The sequence below is a fragment of the Haliotis rufescens genome, unplaced genomic scaffold, assembly GCF_023055435.1.
Source record: "Haliotis rufescens isolate VD_foot unplaced genomic scaffold, xgHalRufe1.0.p SCAF_53, whole genome shotgun sequence".
NCBI classification, from domain to species: domain Eukaryota; kingdom Metazoa; phylum Mollusca; class Gastropoda; order Lepetellida; family Haliotidae; genus Haliotis; species Haliotis rufescens.
In genome coordinates this window covers 624,346-637,502 of record NW_025964257.1, presented here as the reverse complement: position 1 = coordinate 637,502, position 13,157 = coordinate 624,346, and the positions used below count along the sequence as shown (strand labels likewise).

At 42.8% G+C, this 13,157-nt stretch overlaps 1 long non-coding RNA gene across 2 annotated transcripts; it reads left to right on the top strand.

Annotated features, from left to right (window-relative positions):
• The first annotated feature begins 5,379 nt into the window (after positions 1-5,379).
• LOC125374181 lies at positions 5,380-13,157 on the top strand. Of its 2 annotated transcripts, none has more exons than XR_007218533.1 (2): positions 5,380-5,545; positions 12,968-13,157. It is a non-coding gene; the product is annotated as an uncharacterized LOC125374181 (long non-coding RNA). The 2 variants fall into 2 exon arrangements; XR_007218534.1 differs by lacking the exon at positions 5,380-5,545 and adding an exon at positions 7,576-7,728.

Below are 13,157 nucleotides of genomic sequence, written 5' to 3'. Positions count from 1 at the left end.
CCCAGTCTCACTTTCCCCACTGTAACACCTCGCCCAGTCTCACTTTCCCTACTGTAACACCTCGCCAAGTCTCACTTTCCCTACTGTAACACCTCGCCCAGTCTCACTTTCCCAACTGTAACACCTCGCCCACTCTCACTTTCCTCACTGTAACACCTCGCCCAGTCTCACTTTCCCTACTGTAACACCTCGCCCAGTCTCACTTTCCTCACTGTAACACCTCGCCCAGTCTCACTTTCCCTACTGTAACACCTCGCCCAGTCTCACTTTCCCTACTGTAACACCTCGCCCAGTCTCACTTTCCCTACTGTAACACCTCGCCAAGTCTCACTTTCCCTACTGTAACACCTCGCCCAGTCTCACTTTCCTCACTGTAACACCTCGCCAAGTCTCACTTTCCCTACTGTAACACCTCGCCCAGTCTCACTTTCCCCACTTTGGCACCATGCCCAGTCTCACTTTCCCCACTATACACCTCGCCCCGTCTCACTTTCCCCACTGTAACACCTCGCCCAGTCTCACTTTCCCAACTGTAACACCTCGCCCTGTCTCACTTTCCGCACTGTAACACCTCGCCCAGTCTCACTTTCCCCACTATACACCTCGCCCAGTCTCACTTTCCCCACTGTAACACCTCGCTAAGTCTCACTTTTCCCCACCTATAATTCGTTGTCGCTAACATTTCCCGCTATAACACCTAGCCCAGTCTCACTTTTCTCACTATACCACATCCACACGTTTCATTTTCCCCTCTAAAACACCTCGCCCTGTCTCACTTTCCCCACTATACACCTCGCCCAGTCTCACTTTCCCCACTATACACCTCGCACAGTCTCACTTTCCCCACAATACACCTCGCCCAGTCTCACTTTCCCTACTGTAACACCTCGCCCAGTCTCACTTTCCCTACTGTAACACCTCGCCCCGTCTCACTTTCCCCACTGTAACACCTCGCCCAGTCTCACTTTCCCCACTGTAACACCTCGCCCTGTCTCACTTTCCCTACTGTAACACCTCGCCCAGTCTCACTTTCCCCACTATACACCTCGCCCAGTCTCACTTTCCCCACAATGCACCTCGCCCAGTCTCACTTTCCCCACTGTAACACCTCGCTAAGTCTCACTTTTCCCCACCTATAATTCGTTGTCGCTAACATTCCCCGCTATAACACCTCGCCCAATCTCACTTTCCTCACTGTAACACCTCGCCCAGTCTCACTTTCCCTACTGTAACACCTCGCCCAGTCTCACTTTCCTCACTGTAACACCTCGCCAAGTCTCACTTTCCCTACTGTAACACCTCGCCCAGTCTCACTTTCCCTACTGTAACACCTCGCCCAGTCTCACTTTCCCTACTGTAACACCTCGCCCAGTCTCACTTTCCCTACTGTAACACCTCGCCCAGTCTCACTTTCCCTACTGTAACACCTCGCCCAGTCTCACTTTCCCTACTGTAACACCTCGCCAAGTCTCACTTTCCCTACTGTAACACCTCGCCCAGTCTCACTTTCCCCACTTAGGCACCACGCTCAGTCTCACTTTCCCCACTATACACCTCGCCCCGTCTCACTTTCCCTACTGTAACACCTCGCCCAGTCTCACTTTCCCAACTGTAACACCTCGCCCTGTCTCACTTTCCCCACTGTAACACCTCGCCCAGTCTCACTTTCCCCACTATACACCTCGCCCAGTCTCACTTTCCCCACTATACACTTCGCCCAGTCTCACATTCCCCACTGTAGCACGTCGCTACGTCTCACTTTTACCCGCTATAGCACGTCGCCTCGTCTCACTTTCCCGACTGTAACACCTCGCCCAGTCTCACTTTCCCCACAATGGCACGTCGCCACGTCTCACTTTTCCCACTATAGCACATCGCCATGTCTCACTTTCCCCACTATAACAACTAGCCCAAGATCACTTTCCCCAAATGTAACTCGCTGTCACTCATTTTCCCCACTATACACCTCGCCCAGTCTCACTTTCCTCACTATAACACGTCGCCACGTCTCACTTTCACCACTATAACACCTAGCCCAGTCTCACTTTCCCCACTAAAGCACGTGTTCCTTTAGACAAGAGCAGTGTGTTCCTTTAGACAACAGCAGTGTGTTCCTTTAGACAACAGCAGTGTGTTCCTTTAGACAACAGCAGTGTGTTCCTTTAGACAACAACAGTACTAGTGTATGACTTTAAACAATAGCTGTGTATGACTTTAGACAACAGCAGTGTATTCCTTTAGACAACAGCAGTGTGTTCCTTTAGACAACAACAGTACTAGTGTATGACTTTAAACAACAGCTGTGTATGACTTTAGACAACAGCAGTGTATTCCTTTAGACAACAACAGTACTAGTGTATGACTTTAGACAACAGCTGTGTGTTCCTTTAGACAACAGCAGTGTATTCCTTTAGACAACAGCAGTGTGTTCCTTTAAACAACAACAGTACTAGTGTATGACTTTAAACAACAGCTGTGTATGACTTTAGACAACAGCAGTGTATTCCTTTAGACAACAACAGTACTAGTGTATGACTTTAGACAACAGCAGTGTGTTCCTTTAGACAACAACAGTACTAGTGTATGACTTTAGAGAACAGCTGTGTGTTGCTTTAGACAACAGCAGTGTGTTCCTTTAGACAACAGCTGTGTGTTCCTTTAGACAACAACAATACCACTGTATGACTTTAGACAACAGCTGTTTATGACTTTAGACAACAGCAGTGTATTCCTTTAGACAACAGCAGTGTGTTCCTTTAGACAACAACAGTACTAGTGTATGACTTTAGAGAACAGCTGTGTGTTCCTTTAGACAACAGCTGTGTGTTCCTTGAGACAACAGCTGGGGGTTCCTTGAGATAACAGCAGTGTATTCCATTAGACAACAACAGTGTGTTCCTTTAGACAACAGCAGTGTGTTCCTTTAGACAACAACAGTGTGTTCCTTAAGACAACAGCAGGGGGTTCCTTGAGACAACAGCAGTGTATTCCTTTAGAAAACAACAGTGTGTTCCTTTAGACAACAGCAGTGTGTTCCTTGAGACAACAGCAGTGTGTTCCTTTAGACAACAGCAGTGTCTCCTGTTAGACAACAACAGTACTAATGTATGACTTTAAACAACAGCAGTGTGTTCCTTTGCACTTCCAAAGTGTATGCCTTGAGGCAACCAGCGGCGTTTGGTCCTGCATTAGAGATTATGCGACTGTCTCGCACACAATGACTAGCGTGTGATATATAAGTATCTTGGGAATATGTTGAAATTACACACACTTGGAAATCCGTCCGACACATAATTGTCTTTGAAATCTATTTCATCGATCTATTTTATTTTATTGGAACTCGTATTAGTGGCCAAGCGACGTACTTCTAACGCCCCGAATCTGCATAGTGACTGTCACGTTGTGCGAGAGATGATTTATTTAAACTTGTTGCTGTGTTAGTCAATACCGGTATTGTGACGGAAAGAACCAGAAATATACACCAGGAAGTTATTTCAGTTGTACACTATTATTACCAGTGCCAGTTTGTGAGTTTGGAATCTATTTCTTTGACTAGCTCTATGTTATTGGGACTCGTTTCAGTGGCCTAGCGACGTACTTCTAAAACCCTGAATCTGCATATTGACTGCCACGTTGTGCGAAGGATGATTCATTTAAACTTGTTGCTGTGTTAGTCAATACCGGAATTTTTGACGAAAAGAACCGTCATGTATACTTTACAGCTGGCAAGTACACAATACATGACGTGGTGTACACAGTTCTTGTGTCCATGAGGCCACGCCCCGGTGCTTCGTCGCCACTGGGAGGAAACGCACGACTCATATTCTATTCACAGAAAGCTATTTAATCTAACACTGTACACAAAAGATAACAAATATCGAAACACTGAAATACACTAATAGCACGGCCTTCATAAAGGTGCATGTGTAAACATTTAAAAGCTTCATTTTTATGTGGCTGGAGTGCGGTGTTACACAAGAAAACAAACAAACGAACAAACAAAACAGTATTACCCTTTCCCCCATGTTTGAGGAAAATTATTTGAAATTTGCAAAATATGTTAACCCAAGCCATTATAAAAAATGCTTCAATGCATAATGCTTTTCCTGTTGTTGCTGACGTTGTTGCCTGGAACACATATCATCCTTCAAACTCATGTGATTTTCCTCTTCCTGGATGGTGCTCATGTCAAGAGTTGCACTACTGCCTGACACTGTCACAGGCTAGTTGTATTACTGCCTGACACTGTCACAGTCTAGTTGTATTACTGCCTGACACTGTCACAGTCTAGTTGTATTACTGCCTCACACTGTCACAGTCTAGTTGTATTACTGCCTGACACTGTCACAGGCTAGTTGTATTACTGCCTGACACTGTCACAGGCTAGTTGTATTACTGCCTGACACTGTCACAGTCTAGTTGTATTACTGCCTGACACTGTCACAGTCTAGTTGTATTACTGCCTAGCAATGTCGCAGTCTAGATCTACTACTGCCTGACACTGTCACAGTCTAGATCTACTACTGCCTGACAACGTCACAGACTAGTTGTATTACTCCTTGCCACTGTCATTGTCTAGTTGTATTACTGCCTGACACTGTCACAGTCTAGTTGTATTACTGCTTGAAACTGTCACTGTCTAGTTGTATTACTGCCTGACACTGTCACAGTCTAGTTGTATGACTGCCTAACACTGTCACAGTCCAGTTGTATTACTGCCTGGCACTGTCACAGTCTAGTTGAAATACTGCCTGACACTGTCACAGTCTAGTTGTATTACTGCCTAACACTGTCACTGTCTAGTTGAAATACTGCCTGACACTGTCACAGTCTAGTTGTATTACTGCCTAACACAGTTGTCACAGTGTCACAGTCCAGTTGTAACATTGCCTGACACTGTCACAGTCAAGTTGTAACACTGCATGACACTGTCACAGTCCAGTTGTAACACTGACTGACACTGTCACAGTCTAGTTGTAACACTGCCTGACACTGTCACAGTCCAGTTGTAACACTGCATGACACTGTCACAGTCCAGTTGTAACATTGCCTGACACTGTCACTGTTCAGCTGTAACACTGCCTGACACTGTCACAGTCCAGCTGTTACACTGCCTGACACTGTCACAGTCCAGTTGTAACACAGCCTCACACTGTCAAAGTCCAGTTGTAACACTGCCTGACACTGTCACAGTCCAGTTGTAACACTGCCTCACACTGTCACAGTCCAGTTGTAACACTGCCTGACACTGTCACAGTCCAGTTGTACTACTGCCACACACAGTCATGTCTCATTAGCCAGATATCAGACTGTCTACTTGAGCTTGCGTCGCGTAGCACCTGTAGAACCAGTTTTTGCCTGGCCGTCGGGTGGCGCTCGTGTTACTTAGCGAGGTGTGCTAGCGGTGTGGAGGAGCTTGCTTCTGCTGTCCTACCCAGAGTGTGAGGAGCTTATAAACAGTTACTTTTAGTACAGGTTTTACCAGCTTCCTTGTAGAGGGTCTTGACGCTGGTTTCGTCCACACATTTCTTTTTCATACAACACAGTAAGTAAGTGTCCACGTTGTTATGCTTGTTTGTATACCTCATTATACCACTCTTTAATGTGTGGTTGAATTTGAAAACGAATGGGACAATGTGTAAGCTGACTCCCTGCTCGGCATAGCTGAATGAGAAAACGAAACTAGTCTAGTTGCAGTATGCTTGTTGTGTCATGTCTAGTTTTATTACTGCTTGACACTGTCACTATGTATTATTGCTTGACACTGTTACTGTTTAATTTTATTACTGTCATAGTCCAGTTGTATTACTGCCTGACACTGTCACAGTCTAGTTGTATTACTGCCTGACTCTATCACAGTCTAGTTGTACTACCGCTTGACTCTGTCACAATCTAGTTGTAGTACTGCCTGACACTGTCACAGTCCAGTTGTACTACTGCCTGACACTGTCACAGTCTAGTTGTATTAATGTCTGACACTGTCACAGTTTAGTTGTATGACTGCCTGACACTGTCACAGTCTAGTAGTACTACTGCCTGATACTGTCACAGTTTAGTTGTATTACTGTCACAGTCTAGTTGTATTACTGCCTGACACTGTCACAGTCTAGTAGTACTACTGCCTGACACTGTCACAGTTTAGTTGTATTACTGTCACAGTCTAGTTCTATTACTGCCTGACACTGTCACAGTCTAGTTGTATTACTGCCTGACACTGTCACAGTCTAGTTGTATTACTGCCTGACATTGTCACAGTCCAGTTGTAACACTGCCTGACACTGTCACAGTCTAGCTGTATTACTGCCTGACACTGTCACAGTCTAGTTGTATTACTGCCTGACACTGTCACAGTTTAGTTGTATTACTGTCACAGTCTAGTTCTATTACTGCCTGACACTGTCACAGTCTAGTTGTATTACTGCCTGACACTGTCACAGTCTAGTTGTATTACTGCCTGACACTGTCACAGTCTAGTTGTATTACTGCCTGACACTGTCACAGTCCAGTTGTTACACTGCCTGACACTGTCACAGTCTAGTTCTATTACTGCCTGACACTGTCACAGTCTAGTTGTATTACTGCCTGACACTGTCACAGTCCAGTTGTAACACTGCCTGACACTGTCACAGTCCAGTTGTAACACTGCCTGACACTGTCACAGTCCAGTTGTAACACTGCCTGACACTGCCACAGTCCAGTTGTGCTACTGCCTGACAATGTCACAGTCCAGTTGTACTACTGCCTTACACTGTCACAGTCCAGTTGTAACACTGCCTGACATTGTCACAGTTAAGTTGTAACACTGACTGACACTGTCACAGTCCAGTTGTAACACTGCCTTACACTGTCACAGTCCAGTTGTAACACTGCCTGACACTGTCACAGTCCAGTTGTAACACTGCCTGACACTGCCACAGTCCAGTTGTGCTACTGCCTGACACTGTCACAGTCCAGTTGTACTACTGCCTTACACTGTCACAGTCCAGTTGTAACACTGCCTGACACTGTCACTGTCTAGTTGTATTACTGCCTGACCCTGTCACAGTCTAGTTGTATGACTGCCTAACACAGTTGTCACAGTGTCACAGTCCAGTTGTAACATTGCCTGACACTGTCACAGTAAAGTTGTAACACTGACTGACACTGTCACAGTCCAGTTGTAACACTGCCTGATACTGTCACAGTCCAGTTGTAACACTGCATGACACTGTCACAGTCCAGTTGTAACACTGCATGACACTGTCACAGTCCAGTTGTAACACTGCATGACACTGTCACTGTTCAGCTGTAACACTGCCTGACACTGTCACAGTCCAGCTGTTACACTGCCTGACACTGTCACAGTCCAGTTGTAAAACTGCCTGACACTGTCACAGTCCAGTTGTAACACTGCCTCACACTGTCACAGTCCAGTTGTAACACTGCCTGACACTGTCACAGTCCAGTTGTACTACTGCCACACACAGTCATGTCTCATTAGCCAGATATCAGACTGTCTACTTGAGCTTGCGTCGCGTAGCACCAGTAGAACCAGTTTTTGCCTGGCCGTCGGGTGGCGCTCGTGTTACTTAGCGAGGTGTGCTAGCGCTGTGGAGGAGCTTGCTTCTGCTTTCCTACCCAGAGTGTGAGGAGCTTATAAACAGTTACTTTTAGTACAGGTTTTACCAGCTTCCTTGTAGAGGGTCTTGACGCTGGTTTCGTCCACACATTTCTTCTTCATACTACACAGTAAGTAAGTGTCCACGTTGTTATGCTTGTTTGTATACCTCATTATACCACTCTTTAATGTGTGGTTGAATTTGAAAACGAATGGGACAATGTGTAAGCTGACTCCCTGCTCGGCATAGCTGAATGAGAAAACGAAACTAGTCTAGTTGCAGTATGCTTGTTGTGTCATGTTTATTAAAGGATGACGAGCAACAGCAGAAAATATAAAGGACCACTACTTGGATTGTTCTGAAGCGTTGTTTGTAAACAATTGTCGATAACCCTTGAACTTACTCGAGTGTCGCCTTATTCCTTGAGAGGAGTTTCTGCTCCAGTGGTCACAGCGATAACCCCGCTGGTGTAGGCTTGTATCATCAGACTTTTGTTTGTAAGCAAACGCACTTGTTCTGAAATAAGAACAACCGGGTCAATGCAAGCCTTACATATTTGTTTACATAATTATATAGACACACCATAACTGCAACAGTGAGGTGTTTGACATTATAGCTTTACCAAAGTGATGGTATCGATATCTAGCGACCAGTTATCGCCAACTCCCCTTGATAGCGTGCACGTTCTCACATCTTGTTTTAGTTTTTCTCGTTTTCCTTTGAGACAAATGTTTATATAGGACCAGTACTTTTACTGTTCTGAAGCATTTTGCTAACAACAGTCGATAACTCCTGAACTTTCTCGGTTGTGCTCGTCTTATTGCGCGAGAGGAGTTTCTGCCCCAGAGGTCGCACTTATCACCCCGCGGGTGTAGGCTTATGTCATTGGACTTTTGTTTGTAAAAAACAAACGCACTTATTCCTATAACTGTGACAGGGAGGTGCATGACAAAATAGCTTTACATATTAAAGTGACCGTATGATATCTAGCAACCAGTTATCGCCAACTCCCCGTTATAACGCGCACGCATGTGGTATAAAGTTTGTTCGTTTTCATAAGAAGAAAACGTAAACAAAGCAGACTTCTGTGAGTGTTATAAAGCGATGTAGCTGATTGTTAGACAATGATTGTAACTGTATTACATTGTTTCTGTTGATATGCAGTAGAAGGTCTTGATTTGTATATGAACTATGTTTAGATGTCAGGAATGTAATATTATGTATTGTAAGTAGTGGTGTTGAAGTTATTATATTTAGATGCTCGAATTATCTGTAAAATAAAATAATGGATGTCAAGCGCTATCGAAACATGTGGAATATTCTCTGATGTTTTAGTGACACTGGACTTGTCAAGCACTGTGTGGAATGTGCTGGAAGCTAGTTATATCACACATTTCATCTGACATTACATCAAGACCAGTTTCCATGTGAACATCAATTTTCACCCTTGTGTTCAGCCTGAGCCTATCTCGAAAGCTTGACCACTGTTGCTGATAGGTGAACATTATTATCACCTCCATCATATTTGTATTTGATACTGCCACTGAATATTGTACTATCACTCTATTTCCTACTTCAATTGTAATTGATGTACAATACATTGTATTGATTTGTAAACTTAGCAGTCAACTAAGGAGAGATCAGATAAAAATCAATGTAATCTGCCGTTTTTTTATTGGATTGTCGTTGGTCGTAGTCGGAGAAATCACGGCTAAGGGAATTAACCTAGGATAGTATGTAATATTGTTCACGTGGTTACCAGAATGACCAGTTGTGAATGTCTGCGAATCTATTGCAGTACCGGGAGGTTAGCAGCAGGGTGTCGGGGTGTATCAGTTACATGCCAGACTGTAGCGCTGATGGTTTATGATAAACTGTTGGGAGGGTCGTGCCTCTATTTTCCGGTCTCTGATAAATCCATGTGTATTGAGAACAGAGAAAATCGAAAAAGAAATGTGTATAACTGATGTGGTGCATGTGGTCACGTGACACATGTTGTTTAGACGATGGCTATAACTAGTGTAGTTGGTCGACGGGAAATTTCTATGTCCGCTGTTTGATTCCCTATCGTCGCGTTATAACAGAAATGTTATTTACAGCTCAAATCAATGTTATTGACACAGTTAACGTTCTACGCGGAATATTTCAAAAACGACATGGGAAAAGTGGCGATAACTGGTCGGTGACCAATATGGTTTCGATGACAGCACATAGAGGATAAATACGCAAATGAAAATATTTTTTTCACGTTTGGGGATATATTTTTAATGAAATTGGAGCAGTTTACAGCGTTAGAAACTAACATTTTTGGTCCACAAGTCCTTATAATGATAATATATAGCAAAACCCTTAAAAATGGCAAATTTCTACTAGTCCTTATGATACCTTAACTATTGGGCAGTTTGGCAAGAACTATAGGACTAGTGCCAATTTCTAACCCTGAGTTTATGATATATCTTTTTCTAAATATGTAGACTCATCCAAAATGAAACAGATAAATGGAAAACACGCGAATTGACTGTGTAGGATGTGACAGAGCTACTAGGCTGGCCGCAAGGAACTCTGGGTTGAAGAGTGATTGCTCCAATAAAATAAATATGACTGAAGCAAGTACATTCGGGTTGTTTGATTCGCTGTGCGGAGCTGTATAGAGTTTGGTTGTGAATTGAATCGTTCAGCTGAATGTGAGAGGGCATACTCAAAAGTTATTTCATGCATGATTTCAAAACAAACATAGCCGTCATTGTACATTCCCTTTAAGGATGGGTTTCTTTTCATTCACAAAGATTGCATAACGGAGTTAAGATTGTTCAAGGTTTTATTTTGCCATCGTCTCACACCACAGAGCTCGTATTACGGTAGACACACGTGAGCTGCCAACGCCCAAACGGTCTAGATGACGTTGTGACAAAACACCCGATTTCCTGTATAACCTTCACATATTGTCAAACTGAGGTTATGTTATGGTGGGCGTCCGTCATCCCACTGTTAGCACTGAACTATGTTAATGTATTGGAGTTTCGATTTTTGCGCAACGACTAACGTAACTGTTTGTTAATGTATGGGAGCTACGATCTTAGTGCTACTACTATCGTAAGTCTATATTATTGTATGGGAGCTACGATTTCCGCATTACGATTATCGTAACTATTTGTTAATGCATGGGAGCTAAGATCGCAGTGCTACTACTATCGTGAGCCTTTGTTAATGTATGGGAGCTACGATCTTAGTGCTACTACTATCGTAAGTCTATGTTAATGTATGGGAGCAACGCTCCTAGTACTACTACCATCGTAAGTCTATGTTAATGTTTGGGAGCTACGATTTTCGAGCTACGATTATCGCAAGTATTTGTTAATGTATGGGAGCTTCGATAATAGTGCTAACACTATGGTAAGTCTATGTTAATGTATGGGAGGAACGATCTTAGTGCTAAGACTATCGTAAGTCTTTGTTAATGTATGGGAGATACGATATTGAACTAATACCATCGTAAGTCTATGTTAATGTATCGGAGCTACGATCTTAGTGCAACTATTATCGTAAGTCTATGTTAATGTATGGGAGCTACGATCTTAGCGCTATTACTATCGTAAGTCTATGTTGATGTATGGGAGCCACGAACTTAGCGCTACGACTATCATAAGTCTATAGTAATGTATGGAAGCTACGATCTCATCGCTACTACTATCGTAAGTCTATGTTGATGTAGGGGAGCTTTGATCTTAGTGCTACGACTATCGTAGGTATTTGTTAATGTATGGGAGCTACGATTATAGTGCTACTACTATCGTAAGTATTTGTTAATATAAGGGAGCTACGATCTTAGTGCTTTTACTATCGTAAGTCTATGTTAATGTATCGGAGCTACGATCTTAGTGCCACTACTATCGTAAGTCTATGTTAATGTATCGGAGCTACGATCTTAGCGCCATGACTATCGTAAGTGTATGTTAATGTATGGGAGCTACTATCTTAGGACAATTACTATCGTAAGTATTTGTTAATGTATGGGAGCTACGAACTTCGCGCTACGATTATCGTAAGTCTATGTTAAGGAATGGAACCTACGATCTTATCGCTACTACTATCGTTAGTCTATGTTGATGCATTGGAGCTACAATCTTCTTGCTAATTCTATCTTTAATCTATGTAATCTTTGTTAATGTATGGGAGCTACGATCTTATCGCTACTACTATCATAAGTATTGGTTAATGTATGGGAGCTACGATCTTAGTGCTATTACTTTCGTAAGTCTATGTTAATGTATGGGAGCTACGATTTTCGCGCTACGACTATCGTAAGTATTTGTTAATGTACAGGAGCTACGATCTTAGTGCTATTACTATCGTAAGTATTTATTGATGAATCGGAGCTACGATCTTATCGCTACGACTATCGTAAGTATTTGTTAATGTATGAGATTACGATCTTAGTGCTACTACTATCGTAAGTATTTGTTAATATAAGGGAGCTACGATCTAAGTGCTTTTACTATCGTAAGTCTAGGTTAATGTATCGGAGCTACGATCTTAGTGCTACTACTATCGTAAGTCTATGTTAATGTATGGTATATACTATCTTAGCGCTACGACTAACGTAAGTCTATGTTAGTGTATGGGAGCTACGATCTTAGTGCTACTATTTTCGTAAGTGTTTGTTAATGTACGGGAGCTACGATAGTGAGAATTCTAAATGTAGGCACAATTTTCATACTTCAGTAGGAGGACATTGTTAACAACATTTGCATATAGGAACTTGCACAACATTAATGAACCTTCAAATCAAGTAATAAATAATGCTTTTTAAAAAATCAACTGCTAAAATTTGAACATGTAGACTTTTGTTCTTTGCGGGGAGTTTGTTTTGACAGTAAACCTTGTTTCTCCTTGATTAATATGACATGTAAACATGAACTGTATTTCTAAAACAGCACGAAATATAATGGTGACATGTTTTCAAACTGGTTCCTACAGTCGGGTCACCGGGTACAACGCTGTGTAAGCCTTAATATATTGCTGCATGTGCTTTTCTGGAATTCAAGTGCCATTTAATGTGTTGTGGCTATGGCGTCCAATGGCGGCTCCATCTGCCTCTGTAACTAACTATTAGACACCACGGCAGCTATTTTTGAAAAAAAGGCTCTTTATGGTCATTAGTATTCAAATGTAATGAAATCTTGTAAATGTGTAGTGAGTGGGGTTCAACATATGTGTTCCTTTTGACACTGATTTGACCTTTTTACTTCGACCATACTGAAAGGTAACATTGTCTTGATTCCTTATCCAGGTGAGCTACAGTGCTGTGGCGGAAAATGTAGGACCGTCCTGTTGACAGGCGTTTTACACATTAGGCGGTTTTGTTGTAGGATGATGATGACGAGTTTGGTGCCAACTTAAATTGAAGACCCTCATGAAAGACAGGAAGTAGTGAAGAATCTTCAAAGATAGAAATTAGAACGATATATTCAGTGGTTGAATATGGCCGAGATGGAGAAAGGTCAAAGTGACACAGACAGTGAAGAATGTACACCAGCAAATTGCAGGAGGAAAAGCAAT